Source organism: Rhinolophus hipposideros (genome assembly GCF_964194185.1).
Source record: "Rhinolophus hipposideros genome assembly, chromosome: 8".
NCBI lineage: Eukaryota > Metazoa > Chordata > Mammalia > Chiroptera > Rhinolophidae > Rhinolophus > Rhinolophus hipposideros.
Window position 1 is genome coordinate 77,834,229 of NC_138054.1, and position 14,743 is coordinate 77,848,971.

A 14,743-nucleotide genomic window follows, 5' to 3' on the forward strand; every position below is an offset into this window, starting at 1 on the left:
CAAATAAAGAATGTTACTAAGGCATCACAAGTTTCTCTGCCTCAATCACAGCCAGGTCTGCAAGCACCAGAGCAGATAGGAGCAGGGGCAGTTCATATACTTTCACTTTGCCCTTGCTCACCGCCCAGGCTCTATTTCCCAAGTTGCTAACCAAGAATTCAATTTTGACTGTTGTAAGTATTTCTCCCCTTGAACAATTATAATCTTGGTGTGGAACGTCACACTTGGCAGCTGTTGAGAGAACCACAGAGGATTTGAAGGGATGCAGACAGCTGATACAGACACATTAAGAATCTCACACCATTACACTATTTTCACGGCCTTGATCATTCATTAAACCAGGTCTAAAGAAAGAGAAGCCAGTGCTCGCTTAGGCAACACATACCCTAAAATTGGAACGACACAAAAAAGATTAGCAGGGCCCCTGCGCAAGGATGACATGCACATTCATGAAGCGTTCCATACATTTTAACTACGGTAATAACAAAAATTTTAAAAACGACCAAAAAAAAAAAAAAAAAAAAAAAAAACCAAGCCACATCATTGCCAAGAAACTGCCTTTGCAAAGACCAAGTCCTGAAGCATACACCCCCAGCAGACCATCATACAATAGACAAGGCCTAGGGGCACGTAATGAGGCACGGTTATCGTACTGATCCTGGTGTCACCGCTGCTCCCCTATCTGGCACACAGCATTCAATGCGCCAACCAACGTTTACTGAGTGCCTACTAGATGCCTGGCTTCGTGCCAGGTGGTGGAAACACACGGGCGTGAGAGACGAACAGGACTCTGATCCTTCCGGCTTATTTGAATGAAGTGCTGAATACCCTCGACTCAACAAATCAGCTTTCGCACAGTCAACTTTCAGTTCATCCAACGCGCCAGCTCCTCCGTGCCTGGCGCAGGGCTCCTCCATCTCAGGACTACTGACTTAGGTCGCCTTAGGCCTCCGTCGTGGGCGCCGCCCTGCACACCGCAGCGTGCTGGGCGGCATCGCGGACCTCTACCCACCGAATGCCAGGCGCAGTCCCTGAGCTGTGACCGTCAAAGCCTCCGGACGTTGTGCAGCGTCCCCCAGGGCGCAAAACCGCCCCGGCTCAGAACCCCGGGCTAGGCCCTTCACAAGTGCTCTTGGCCGCCCCCAACCTTAACTCTCTCCTCATCCTTCAAACCTCAGCTCTAACTTCCCTTCCTCGGCCAGGGCCCCCTGCCCTCTCGGACTCCATCAGAACCTTCAGTTCTGTGCTCTCAGTACTTCTGCACCCTACACGACTGAGTGCTAAGCGAGGACTCCGCCACTTCACATCCACTTTCTCCCGGGACGGTGCGCTCCATGAGGGCAGGGACCGTGGTTACTGCCGTCCCCCTGGCGACTGGCACAGGGCCTGTCCTTTCCGTAGGTACAACTGCTGTGGAGTGAACGACGACAGAGGCGGGGAGGAGACTGAAACACGAGGGGGCGGGTGTGGGGCATTATTTTAGGAAGCCCACACAGTGAGACCCAGGGGGTACCGCACAGCCGCTCTGCGCATGCGCTCTCGCTCTCCCGCGGTCCCCCCCCAGAGGTAGGTCGCGTGTGTCTGAGGCTCCTCCGGGGCTCTCCAAGGTGGGGCAGAGTCTGTCAGTCCGACTGGGGCCCCGAGGCGTGGAGGACTTACGTGGACCTGATAGCGGATGGCGAAATGCCTCACTCAGGGGTACCAACTGCGACCACCACGTCGGCCGCAGGCGGAGATTTCGTCCCTCAGCTAGCCTAACGGCCGTTGCACACCCGCCAGGTCGCGCGTTGCTCCTGCCCCGCCCCTTTTTGCCCGTCTGCGACCAATCAGGAGTCGGACTGCGCCGGTGTCCCGCCCCTGCACTCTGCCCTCAGCGCCTCGAGCGGACGGATCTCTCTGCGCATGACCCCACCGCCCCTCCAAGCCTTCTCCTCGGCCCGTGGCTGCATCTGGCCTCTGGGCGGAGCCCAGTTCACCCAAGCCGAGGGTAGCTTACTGGGCATGTGCAGATCGAGAAGCTGGCGGCCGAGGCAAATCGTTCCAGAATCCCACTCAACCTGCCCCACCCCCGGCAGCACTGCCACCTGAAGTTGGGGGTCAGATTGTGACTACGAGTTAGGATGTGGTTTGGGTCACTGCGAGTATTAAATGCTTTAAATTAAAGCATTAAATGACAAGAAAAGTTTTTGCAAATGAAATGTTAAGACTGTTACATTTTTATTTTGTTGGTTGTATTAAAATTATTTCCCAAGAAATTCATTTCTAAAATGATCATAGATATCAATAAAGTATATTTCAAAAGCAAAACAAACAACAAAAAGAGGCACAGGGACTTCCTGGGATTTTGTGAAAGTGCCAGCTCTGCTGACTAATAAAGTTTGGTCCACACAACCTATTCCTGCACTCAGCTGTCCTCTCACTAAGGTCAAAGGCTGTCCTGTGTACTGTTGAATTCCCAGGGTCTAACACAGGAGCTGGTACATAGTAGATTCCAACCTGCTTTTGAATGAATAAATGAGAGCACAAACACTGCTGCCTATATTCACCCTCTACTAGAAAGGGGGAGTTTACCAGGTGTGGTTAGAAATAGTTAATGGTTAGGATATGATATGGATACATTTAATCCTAATTCTGAAATTGAATACCTCTTGCCCACTCTGCAGAAGAAAGATTTAGGACCAGTTGGTCAAGGCCCAGGAACTCTCCTTGGAACAAGAGTCATAGAGTTCCAATGTTGAAGCAGAGATCATCTGGTAAAACTCATTTTACACATGGGGAACTAAGACCCATGGAGAATAAAGTGACTTTTCGTACATACACACCCCATGCCTCATAAAGCGCTGAAGCTTTGTGGTCAGATGACACAGAAAAGGAGTCAGACAAAGGAGGAGAATTCCATACTGTTTATTGGCCGTACCCTCTACCCCTACCCTACAATATTGAGCAGCTCAATCCTGCCCTTGGAAGAGTTCCAAAGATGGGAAGTTGGGTTGAGGCAGCACAGCTTGAGGCTCAAAGGCCACACACCTTAAGGCACTAGACAGTAGTTGTCCCTCCCTAAATCTTCCTTCACCCCACCCTTGCCTCAGGCAACTAGAGGCCAAAGGCTAGAGTTGGGGGAGGTATCAGCAGGACTTTATCCCAGCATCCAGCTTATCACCATCGGAAGAAAGATAGCCATCATCCAGGATCCTGCAAGAAAGAAAAAAATTATTATAAAACAGAATTAGGTGGCTTTGAGAGACTGGGAACTTTTTATGCTTAGATATTCCATTTGGGGGAATTATTTAGTAATCCATTCATGAATTCTTTCAACAAAGCTTTCCTGGGACTGTGTGCCAGTCCCTCCATTGGACTGAGAGTGAGGCAGGTGGAGATACAGAAATAAAATGCACTCTCTAGTTCAATGTGGACCCTACTCAAAGCCCTCAATTGTCACCTGTCTGGCCCTATCTTGAAATTTCAACTCCTACGCTAAAACTTTTCTGGATAGTCTCAGGTTTTGATGAGATATAAAACTCAAACTATTATGGATGAAAAGGGGGTTCTAAGTAACCTCACAGGATGGTCTGATCATAAATACCTAAGTGGGGAGGTCCTGATGGTTAGGCCCCAGGCATATAACTTTAGTAAAAGCTTTCTCTTGGCCTTCAGCAAGCCCTGTTTTTGCTTATCTAGGTTAACACACCTTAGAAATAAGTAGTAATCACCCTCAAGAGCACATAACCTTATTAACTATCCTGTAATGCAATCCGCTCCTTAATTTCAAATGCATAAAAGAAACTGCAAAAATGGAATTCTCTGAAGCATTTGAGATCTTGCTTTCCAGCAATTGTCATCAGTTTTGGCTCAAATAAACTCGTAAAAATTCTCTACAGGTTTGGATGTTCTTACCTCGACCGTAAGACTACCAACAACCCCACAATGACAACTCTGCCATGTACTGCTAAGGAAACGGAGACTCCGAGAGGGTAAACTGACTTCTCCCAAGTCACAGAGTGGAACAGAAACAGTATCCAAGACGAGCACATGCCAGAACTCATTGTGTACCTCCCCCGGCCCTGGTGCAACCATCAGCACTTCATCACAGCAATCCCTGTGTACCACACCTGCCAAATTCCTGCTGCTGGAGGCACTGGACTCTGAAACCACATAGAAAGATTGAGCTTGAGAAGCCATCCTGACAGCAAGGCCAGCATGGTCCCATCATTTCATCATAAGTGAGTAAAAGAGCTGACCCTTGTTGAAGCTGGGACTCAGGGGGATGTGATGAACCTTCTGCCTCTAATAAAAACGGACTTACTAAGGAGATAGGCTTTCCCTTGAGGGTGGGAGCTTGGGAGGATTCGTGGAATAGAAAAAAGAGAAAGACTGTTCCAGACCAGCAAGCAGGATTTACAAAAAGCAGGCTGGTACACGGGACAAACAGACTAGGAGAAGAGTGATCTGATGTGGCAGGACAGGTGAGAATGGGAGAGAAGGAGAGACGACTCAGACTAGAAGTTTAATGAGTCACAAAAGGACCGGGTGAGGAAAGGGGATCTCTTCAGGGCAGAGAGGAAGCCGAGAAGGATATGGGCTTGAGGAGGAGACTTGGATTTAGGAAGGAGTGCGAGGGCATGAAGGTGGAAGGGGGCTCAGTGAAGGGTCATGGTCTCAGAGCAGGTCAGTGGGAGATTCTGGAAGAGGAGCTAGGGAGGCCCCCGGATGATCCAGTTACCGTTTATTCGGATGGGCCCGAACACCATCCAGCCAGCGCTGCTTTCCGGGCCCTCCCGCGCTGGGATCTCCATTCTTCCCAGGAGGATTCTTCTAACTGCAGGTCTGCGGGAGACACAAGCATATGGGCGGCGAAGCTCCTCCCCACCGCAACTAGGGCGGGCCTTTGTGGGAGACCCTTGATTGCCCCAGTGAGTTCACCAATCCACAAGACCTTGGGCTCCAAACTATCTGCCTTTAAGTCAATCACCTCCACAAGACGTACCCTCAGCACCGCCCCTGGCAGGATAGGCCAGTCCCCCGGACCTCCATCCTCTAGTCCCTCCTTAGTCCCGCCCCCAGAACAACCTCTTTGCTAAGAGTCCGGCTCCCCGGCTCCCAGGCTGACCACTCCCGAGCTGCAGCGACGGCCAGGACCACCTCAGGGTTGCCTGCTTACCGGCTGGCACTCACACACGGTCACTCGGCCGTGCAGATAGAGCGTATCACTGGTTAATCGGAACAGGTTGAAGGCCAGCGTTACCTCCAGAGAGGCCCCGTTGGCCCGAAGACCCCAGAGCAGCCGGTTGCTGACTGGACAGGTGTGGGGAGAGGCAGCCTCCCCTCTGTTAGGAGTCAGAGGTGTGGATGGACAAACACTGATTTCCCCTTTTGTGCTTATCCTGTGTGATTGTAGATGCTGTGTCACTGGCTGAGAACTTTACATGCCTTATTTCATTTCATCCTCACATCAATCCTAAGAGGAAGACAATATTTTTGCCCCTTCCCCTTTCTTTTCTTTTTCTTCCTTTTAAAAAACATCTTCTCTCTCCCTCTTTTTATTTCTTCTCCTTCCCTTTTTCCTCCTTGCTGTTATTATTTTGATGGTGTGGTGGTAGTAATTCATGACGAGATGACCTTTTATTTTTCTTTATTATTATTTTTCCTAAGGCTCTCTCTTTTCAATAAAGTTTGTTTCTTGGCTGAGCATAGTTTACCAGTGATCACTTATTAGCAATAACTACTCCAATTGAAAAAGGAAACCTCAGTTACTGGTAGCAACGTAGGGATTAGTGGCAAACTCTGACAGACATCAAAAATTCTGAGCTAAAGAACTCAGAAATAGTGATCTGAACTGTCCACAATATTGTCATAGTGACTGTTTTTGAGGTGACAATACCTAAATGCAACCCGTTCGCTATAACTGGTAATATTTGAATAGACCTGTGGTGTAGAGTCCATGGGCAGAAGGAAATTTAATTCTCTGAGCCTTCTCTAATCCCCTCCTCTGTAAAGTGGGGGAAATAGTATGTCATTGGGCTGTGTTCAGAATAAATGAGGTAATGAGTGATTCACTGTGCTCTGTGAAGAGTTGTTGTTAATATTAGTGAAATACAACCTAGAAATCAGGAGACCCAGCTTCTTCCCTAGACCATGAGCTATTGAGGATAAGGACTTAGCCTTACTTATCTCTGTGTCCCCAGCACTTAATAAGATCAGCTACTTACCAATTGTGTGAACTGAGCCTCAGTTCTTCCATCTATAAAATGTAACTATCTCATTCAGTGTGTTGTGAGGCTTAAATGAGTTAATACATAGGAAGTGATTTGAACAGTGACTTGCATGGGGTAAATGCTGTGTTAGTATTAGCAATTGTTAGCTATCAAATGTAATGCATGTCAAATGTATAACATAGTGTATAGCATTCTGAATGTTAGTTTTGTTTTGTCTTTTACTTTTATCATTGTGCGCCCTCAATGATTGTTTGAGGGAAGAATAAAAGGAATGAATGTTATTTATTGTCTGTAATCTTGGACAGGGCTGAATTTCCCTGTGCCTTAACTTACTTATCTGCGAAATGGGAATAACAATAATAACACTTAAATTCATTCAACAAACATTCACCCAGTACTTACTTTCTCCCAATTTTTATGTACTAGGGATACAGAGGAGAGATACAGAGGATCTGTGCTCGTAGATACACCCAGCACAAGGATATCGAGGCCTGACAGACCTTTACCTCTCCTTCACAAAGCGGTGGGAGGCCTTAACAGCTCCTGTCCTGGAGAGGTTGGTGCTGGCAAAGACCTCATTGGCCACCAGGGCAAATCTGTCTGGATCACTGTTTGTGACTCTAAGGACCACCTAGAGAGGCTTGCCAAGGGGAACTTGTCTATTCTCAAGTGGAGATGAGAGCTGAGGGTCCGTGAATATGCCCAGGATGATGATGGTGTCCCCAGTGCCCAGAACATGGATGGTGCTATATCTGGAGAGTGGTGGGAGTGAGACTCCAGAGGGAGGGACACTTACCTTCTGCCTTGCACCTGAGGTCACTGAGCACTGGTAGCCATAGAGAATAAGGGAAGAAGAGGAGCAAACCTGCTAACCTTTCTCCTGGACCTCCTAAAAAGTGAAGGACCACCTCATAGATCACCAGATCTAGGACCCTTGAAGCCATCAAGCCATCCTACTACATGGTAATTTACGTAAATAACCCATAATGCATTACTTCATAGAAGCATCTTTTTTCTTCCACTAATGCTTTGAGTATCTAACAGGTTTCTATGATTGGTGGGTGGCCATGGGGGTGGGGTGGGGGTGGTAGGCCAACATCCTGAGGGTGTTGGGCCCAGGCCAAGATGCAGCTGACTCATGGGAAGGAGACCACTGGGTAGGGGTAGGTCTGGCTGGCGTTCACCACCAGAGGGTAGAAGCAGCTGAGGCTGAGCATTGTGCAGTCAATACTGGTGAAGCCAGAGGGATCCTGAAGATGCTGGTCCTCCAGGGAATAAAGGGCGTGGCTGCTGTTGATCTAAAAAAGACAGGGAAGCAGCTGTTACTCTCAGTGCTCCAGATGGAAACTTCTCCCATCCTCATTCGCTGCAAGTTGTTTATTTAAATAAAAGTAATGACCCAAGTTTACTGAGTGCATGGGTATACTGTATGCCAGGCACTATGACCTGACCACAACTTTCTGAGGAGGGTTCTGTTATCAGACCCATTTTACAGAAGAGTAAACTGAGGCTTAGAAAGATAAAAGACTTCCCACAGCAAGAAACAGGGCCAGAATTCAACATCTGCCTGATTCCAGAGCCCATGTTCTTAACTTCTGTGCTGGTGGTTCTCAAATTTCAGTGTAAGTTTTAGAATCCCTCGGAAAAAAATAAATAAAAGAATCGCTGGGGTGCTTGTGAAAATTGCCAAGTTTTGGTCCTCATCCTAAGATTCATATATTTATTGTTTCCATAGGATTTTTAAAAAGAGTCAAAATGACTTGTTTTGTTGCTATAAAGTAAATACGGTTTAAAAGGTTAAAAATAATTGCAAAAACCGCAATTTTGCACCAACCTAAATAAAGAACACTGAGCGAGTTCTAGGAGCCTAGCCATGGACTTAACCGTTCCATGTTGAAACTGCCGACTCTGATCCATGACCTAAGCAAGAGACCCCATGAATCTCTGGGTAGCAGAACTACAGATAATGGTAGACACTGGAAAGAACTAAATTACTCCTTTAGGATGAACTAGTTTTCAAACTGAGCCCAGGGAGCCCCAAAGGCTCCTTGAAGGGGTGTGGGATGGGGAGAGCTGACAGCTCGTCCTCTTCCCCCATTCAATCAGAGCTGCCGTGCTTTTATATTTATTTTTATATCTGTTTTTTTTTACTTATATTTATTTTAAGTGTGTTTTTCCAGGACCCATCAGCTCCAAGTTAAGTAGTTGTTTCAATCTAGTTGTGGAGGGCGCAGCTCACAGTGGCCCATGTGGGGATTGAACGGGCAACCCTGGGGTTATGAGCATCGTGCTCTATCTAACCAACTGAGCGAACCGGCTGACCCTATATCCGGTTTTTATGTAAGCTCCCTTCCAAAGAAAGGAGGCAGCAGACCTGGTGAGCAGTTAGGAGCACAAGCCAGCTTTGTTAATGACTAGCTGTGATAGTTGGGAATATCCCTCAACTTCTCTGAGCCTTAAATTGCTCATCTGTAAAATGAGAACTTCACAGGATTATTATGAAGATTTAATGAGATAATGCATGTAAAAAAAAAAAAGAGAGATTTTGACCCACAACACATGGCACATGGTAAGACATTAATAAATATTGGCTATGATTGTTGTTATTTTAAAGGATTCTGTAGCCAACAAGTTTGGAAACTAATATCCCCATCCATTAAAATGGTACCATCTATAAGGGCATTCCCAATCTGATGGGGGAAATGGTCTTGCCTGCCCCCAAAAGACTGATCTGATGGCTAAGATTTGACTCCATTCTGGAGAATTATTCCTCAGCGAGATGGAAATAGTCAGGGCTGGTGCCCAATCACTCCTTTCCCAGTCCCACCCTACCACATACACATACCTCCCCCTTCCTCTCCAGCAGCCCTTCCCAGCTTGCTGACAGAGAGGCGGAGTCCACAAGTACCCTCCTTCTTCTCCATCATGAAGACCTGGACACAGCGACCCTCCTCTATCTCGCTGACACTGGAGCATACTGAGAGGGTGCCTTCCCTCAGGATCCAGCGGCGAGTCTTCAGGAAGCAGCTGCTCAGGCCCACCTCAATTTTCTGCACTTGCAGTGCAGGGCCACCAACTCCCTGGACAGTTCTGCAAGACAAAAACTAGGGCAAGGGCCTCTTGAGGCTTCTGGGATGATGCTGTGGGAAGGGGTACTAGTTTTAATCTGGGTAGAGGAGACATTGTGGGGGTATCAGCCCAACCCACAATGTCTCTCTCACAGGAGGTAAGACCCTGATTGCATTGGGGGGCCCTGGTCCCTGGCCTTAGCTGATCTGCTCACAATCTCTTTCCCAGGAACTGTGCCTAAAAGGAGGTGATATAAAGCTTGAAAGTTGTGAGAAAGCCATTTTCTGCTATGTGGGTCGACAGGAAAAGCCAGTGTGTGAAGAGAGGAACAAAGAAGGTGCAAGTGCAAATGGGAAAAGCAAGACTGAGAAGAGAGAAAGGCGACTCCCTGGTTCCTGCCACTGTCACAGTTCCAAGTCCTAGTCCCTGGAGAACGTGGCTGGAGCCTTAGCCTCCATCACACACCCTTATAATAAACTTTCCTGTTTTCCCTTAGCCAGCCCCGTTGGTTTCTGTTACGTGTCTGGCAAGATTATTTTTGGAGATATTCATTTGTTTTGTTCTTTGATTTTCCTCTCAATTCCAACAGGTAGCCTGGGCCTTGCAGGGATTTTGAGGGACCTAAACTGAAGAAACAGAGCTGAGGGAGGAGAGAGGGACCTCCTTTGAGAGCCACGAGGGAGAGGGGTCAGAATCTTCAAGTCCTCTTCAGGACTTTTTCGTTTCACAAGCCAACAAATTTTGTTTCATATTCTACAATTTTTGAACTATACTTATTTTGCTCAAGCCAATTAGAGTTGGTTTTCTGCCACAGGCACCACAAGGTATCCTGATCCATGTCAAACACCGGTGCTTTTTGGGTGCTGCTTGAAAAGTTAAAACTTAACCCTCCCGGTCTCTGTGTCGGCTCCTTTCACTTTTTCTATTGAATTTGGGATCAACTTAAGCTTAGCAGTTAGTCATTAAAAAATAATGGAATTACTACTGTAAGACCTTTTTTGGCTTCTTTTATCACTTTGAATTTAAAGATATTTTTTCCTTTCCTTTTTTAAAAAGCTTATTGTTTCTATCTTGGCAGGCATGTTCGGTCAGAGGGATGGACTGCAATTTAAGGAGCAGGTGCTTTGTACCAGTGTGTGTTGGTGGGGGCGGGGAGGCAGAGTTTAAGCCAGTCACATAAGCTTGTGCTATTGCAATCAATAGTACATTGTGGGGGCAGCTGGATGGCTCAGTTAGTTAGAGCGTGAGCTCTGAACAACAGGGTTGCTGGTTCGATTCCCACATGGGCCAGTGAGCTGCGCTCTCCACAACCAAATTGAAGACAACCAGCTGCCGCTGAGCAGCCAGAGTGGTGGCCAGATGGCTCAGTTGGTTACATGGGATGGTGGGCTGCGCCCCCTGCAACTAAAGATTTAAAACCAGCGACTGGACTTGGAGCTGGGTTGTGCCCTCCCCAACCAGATGGAAGGACGGTGGTTTGGCTTGGAGCTGATGGGCCCTGGAAAAACACACTGTTCACCAACATTCCCCAATTTAAAAAAAAAATGTTTTTTTTAAAGAAAATTTTTAAAAAATAGTACAAAAAATAATAGTAAATAGTACAAAAAATAGTATATTGTGATATGGAGTGCCAAGTAATAATATTAATATAGGCTAACGTTCCAGCACTAACAGTAGGAAGTAAATGTGCTCTTATTATCCCCAAAGAAGAAAATGGGGCTACTAGCCCAGGCAGTCTGTCTTGCAGAGTCCATGTTCTTACTCGAAAAAATTAACGTTGAAAATAGCTGTACCGTTCTCAATGCATGAAAACACAATGATATACTTTATGTTTTCTGTGGAGGGACACATATAGCATTGTACAAGTGGGCACGTAACCGTGGTCTCACCAGGAGACTTTGTTGACATGAGACAGCCCTCTAATGAGCCAGCACCTATTCAGAGTTTGACTAAATGCCCCCTGGGTTGCACTTCTCACCCTGGTCACTTCTACCTGCCCAGCCCTGCTCAGCTCTCATCTGAATCCCCCTCCTCAGCAACAGGTGTTGCATAACCATTCCTCAGCATGAGGATTCTGGGGATAAACACTCTTGGAAAATGCAGGTTTTTAAGGAAAATAATGTGCCTTAAAAAATCTGATGTTTGGGTCAGCCCAATGGCTCAGGCAGTTAGAGCTCCATGCTCCTAACTCCGAAGGCTGCCAGTTCGATTCCCACATGGGCCAGTGGGCTCTCAACCACAAGGTTGCCAGTTCAATTCCTCAAGTCCCACAAGGGATGGTGGGCTCCGCCCCCTGCAACTAAGATTGAACACGGCACCTTGAGCTGAGCTGCTGCTGAGCTCTTGGATGGCTCAGTTGGTTGGAGCGCGTCCTCTCAACCACAAGGTTCCCGGTTCGACTCCCGCAAGGGATGGTGGGCTGTGCCCCCTGCAACCAGCAGTGGCAGTTAGACCTGCAGCTGGGCTGCACCCTCCACAACTGGGACTGAAAGGACAATAGCTTGACTTGGAAAAGGGTCCTGGAGGTTCACACTGTTCCCCCATAAAGTCCTGTTCCCCTTCCCCAATAAAATCTTTAAAAAAAAAATCTGATGTTTAAGAGAGTCCACAGTGGACTGTGGAATATTAAATACTAAAGGCTCTGATGAGTCCTGCAGTCAAGAAATGGTTTTGTGTTAATCCAGTATTTTCCCAATATATTTGTTAGTGTAACGTCTATTGAAATCCCGTCCCGTAGTACTGGCATCTCACAAAATACATTTTGGAAAATACTGGCCCATAAGTTAAGCACTGCCTAGTTTTGAAGGTAACAGAAGCTTCATCCCAACACTGGATTATCCAATAGACCAGAGCAGGAATGCCAAAGAAACATTTTTTGAAGGAATTTGATATTTAGAAAAGCAGAGTAGTCATTTTAAGAAAATCAGAATTGTGTTAAATTTAATTGTTTTGGGGTTAGAATTATTTCAGTTGTGGAGGACACATATTTGGGCGCTATCATCACCTTTTTGGTTCCAAGGACCCAGCTTCCGTCCTGCCAGAGCGGGGGCCTGGGAGTTAGTTGCATCGCCTGGGGGAGGCCCTGTGAACTCAGCCTTTCTATAATATCTGCCACATTGGTCTTGCCCCAACAAGATTTTTGCCTCCGTTTCCTGGCTTAGTCCTCCAGGCCTCTGCGGGGGCTACAGCCTCTGTTTTTGTTAGATCATCAGCTCCTTCCCTCAGAAAAGTTTAATCTCTGCCAGTAGTTGGAGTTCTGGGGGCTGGGGGTTGACAGATTGTCCATTCTGCCTCTGCTATAGACTGAATGTTTGTGTCCTCCCAAAATCCATATGCTAAATCCCAACACCCAATAGGAGGTGAGGCCTTTAGGAGGTGATTAGGTCATAAGGGTGGAGCCTTCATGAATGGCATTAGTGCCTTATAAATGGGACCCCAGGGAGTTCTCTTGCCCCTTCCACCATGTGAGGACACAGAGAGAAGACAGCTGTCTATGAACCAGGAAGCAGGCTCTCACCAGACACCTGATCTGCTGGTGCCTTGATCTTGGACTTTCAGCCTTCAGAACTGTGAGAAATAAATTTCTGTTGTTTATCAGCCAACCAGCGTACATTTTGTTATAGCAGCCTAAACTTCCTAAGCACTCATATACCTAGCTTCTCACTAGGAATCACCTCTACCCAGGTGGACTCTTTCGAGGCCAATGTCTTACCGTACCTTACCAGCCCTCCATGGCCTTTGGACGCACTCACCTTCACAGAGTTATGATGACCACTCTGGTCCCCACTCTTCTTCTTTGCTGTTCTGATATGAGTTTTTCAGACTTACCTGCGTGGGCGTAGTAGCTGTCATTACACATACAACTCCCTGGCTATCTAGGTACTCATTGGAAGTGCATGCTCCTGCTGAAGGACTACCGCTCTGGGTGCGTTTAGGAGAAGCTTGATTAGCCCCAGTCACAGCAGAAGATTTTGTTGTCTGAGGAGCTGGGAATAAGAGCTGTTGAATGAGCAGCTGTAGTCTCAGGTGACTGGACTATTGCAGTGCCTCTTTTGGGGGCTAATTCCACTGCATGGAAAGGAGTCTGTGTGGTGGTGCTATGATGTGTTTCAGATAGCGTGCTCGTTGTAGGGGCTGTTGTTGGCATTGGGGGTGCAGCTGTAGTTTCTGAGAGCAGTTGTCTCTAGAGTGGTCAGGGTTAGGGAAGTGGTGTGGATAACTGCACTGCTTGTCATGGGTAGAGATCCTTTCACATCAGTGATTTTGTTCAATGTTGTTGGGGATGTTGTTGTAGCTGACTCCTTAGAGATAGTGGTTGTCATGGACCCTGATGACGTAACATCATTGTGTGGTGTATTTCATGCTGGTGGAGCTGTGATGGTGACTGACTTCCCAGTCAGTGGAGACTGATGTTTCCATTGATTACAGAGCTTGAAGCTAATGGGGCTGCAGTTGTACCTCTCTCTCTCTTCCTTTTTCTTTTTTTTTAAACGAGGGCGCATATCACAGTGGCCCGGCCACCCCGGCAGTTGTATCTCTTTGATTCTGTTTTGGGGTCTGAGCTGAAGTGACCATGCTGGATGAGGCTGTGCTTCCAGCTGTCCCTGCTTGGTCTTTCAACATAAAAATCACGGAATTTGACAGGTTTGTGCCCTTGGTGATAATTGTATGTGATCTCTCCTCCTGTGTGTCATGTGTTGGGCTTGTCTGCTTAGCGGACCCAGCCAAGCTATTGGCTAGTGGTGAAGCTGGAGAAGTATCTGGTGCTGTATAATTCTGGGACTCAGCCATTGCTCTTCTCCCGGTTGTTGGTGAGGTGGTAAGTGGAACTGCAGGGACATTGTCTCTCCCATTGTTAGACAGAGCTGTGCTTCAGGTCTGAATAGACTGCTGTTCTCGAAGGCATGGAGGCTGTTGTACCTGACTCAAACTCCCAGCTTGTAATAATGCCATAAAAACAAACAAACAAACAAACAAAAAGAAATCAATACACCTGATCCTTCCACCAATCCAGAGTTCTTCTCAGATGTTCTCACTTACTAGGTATCCCTATTGGAAGATTCAATGAGAATAATATTAACACCAACTACATGACCCACTCACATTTGTTTATGTGTCACCTCTGTGCTAATAGATCTCAGCTGATGCACGCCAGGGTGCTCAGATTTAACTAGTGCTGGCAACTATGTCTCTTTCCACTCAATGACTATTCTAGAGACAGAACCAGCAAAAGACGGAAATCTGTTATCGCATTTGGTCTTTGATTTCTTGGTGCCTTTTTGATTTGAGTTTCCTATTGCATTGATTATGACTAATATTTAAAGATATAAGTTTTTTTGGTACCTTGTGACTCCTAATTGCAAGCCAACAGCTTCTGTGAATAAAGTAGCAGGCATGGATAGTTTTGACATCATTCAATGTTTACGTGTCTGAGTAAGGTGTTGCTCCAATGCAAAAGCATT

The 14,743-nt window shown here is 46.9% G+C and overlaps 1 protein-coding gene across 3 annotated transcripts in view; it reads right to left on the reverse strand.

Annotated features, from left to right (window-relative positions):
- Nucleotides 1-1,810, reverse strand: part of CEP85 (centrosomal protein 85) — a 28,186-nt gene extending 26,376 nt beyond the window's left edge. Inside the window, exon 1 of one of the 3 annotated variants that reach the window (XM_081057690.1) lies at nt 1,660-1,810. The gene's annotated coding sequence lies outside the window, so the exon portion shown is untranslated. Of the gene's footprint in view, nt 1-1,233; nt 1,420-1,659 lie in introns of those variants that run through there. The other 2 variants (XM_081057688.1, XM_081057689.1) reach the window with 2 other exon arrangements.
- Between the last annotated feature and the right edge of the window lie 12,933 nt (nt 1,811-14,743).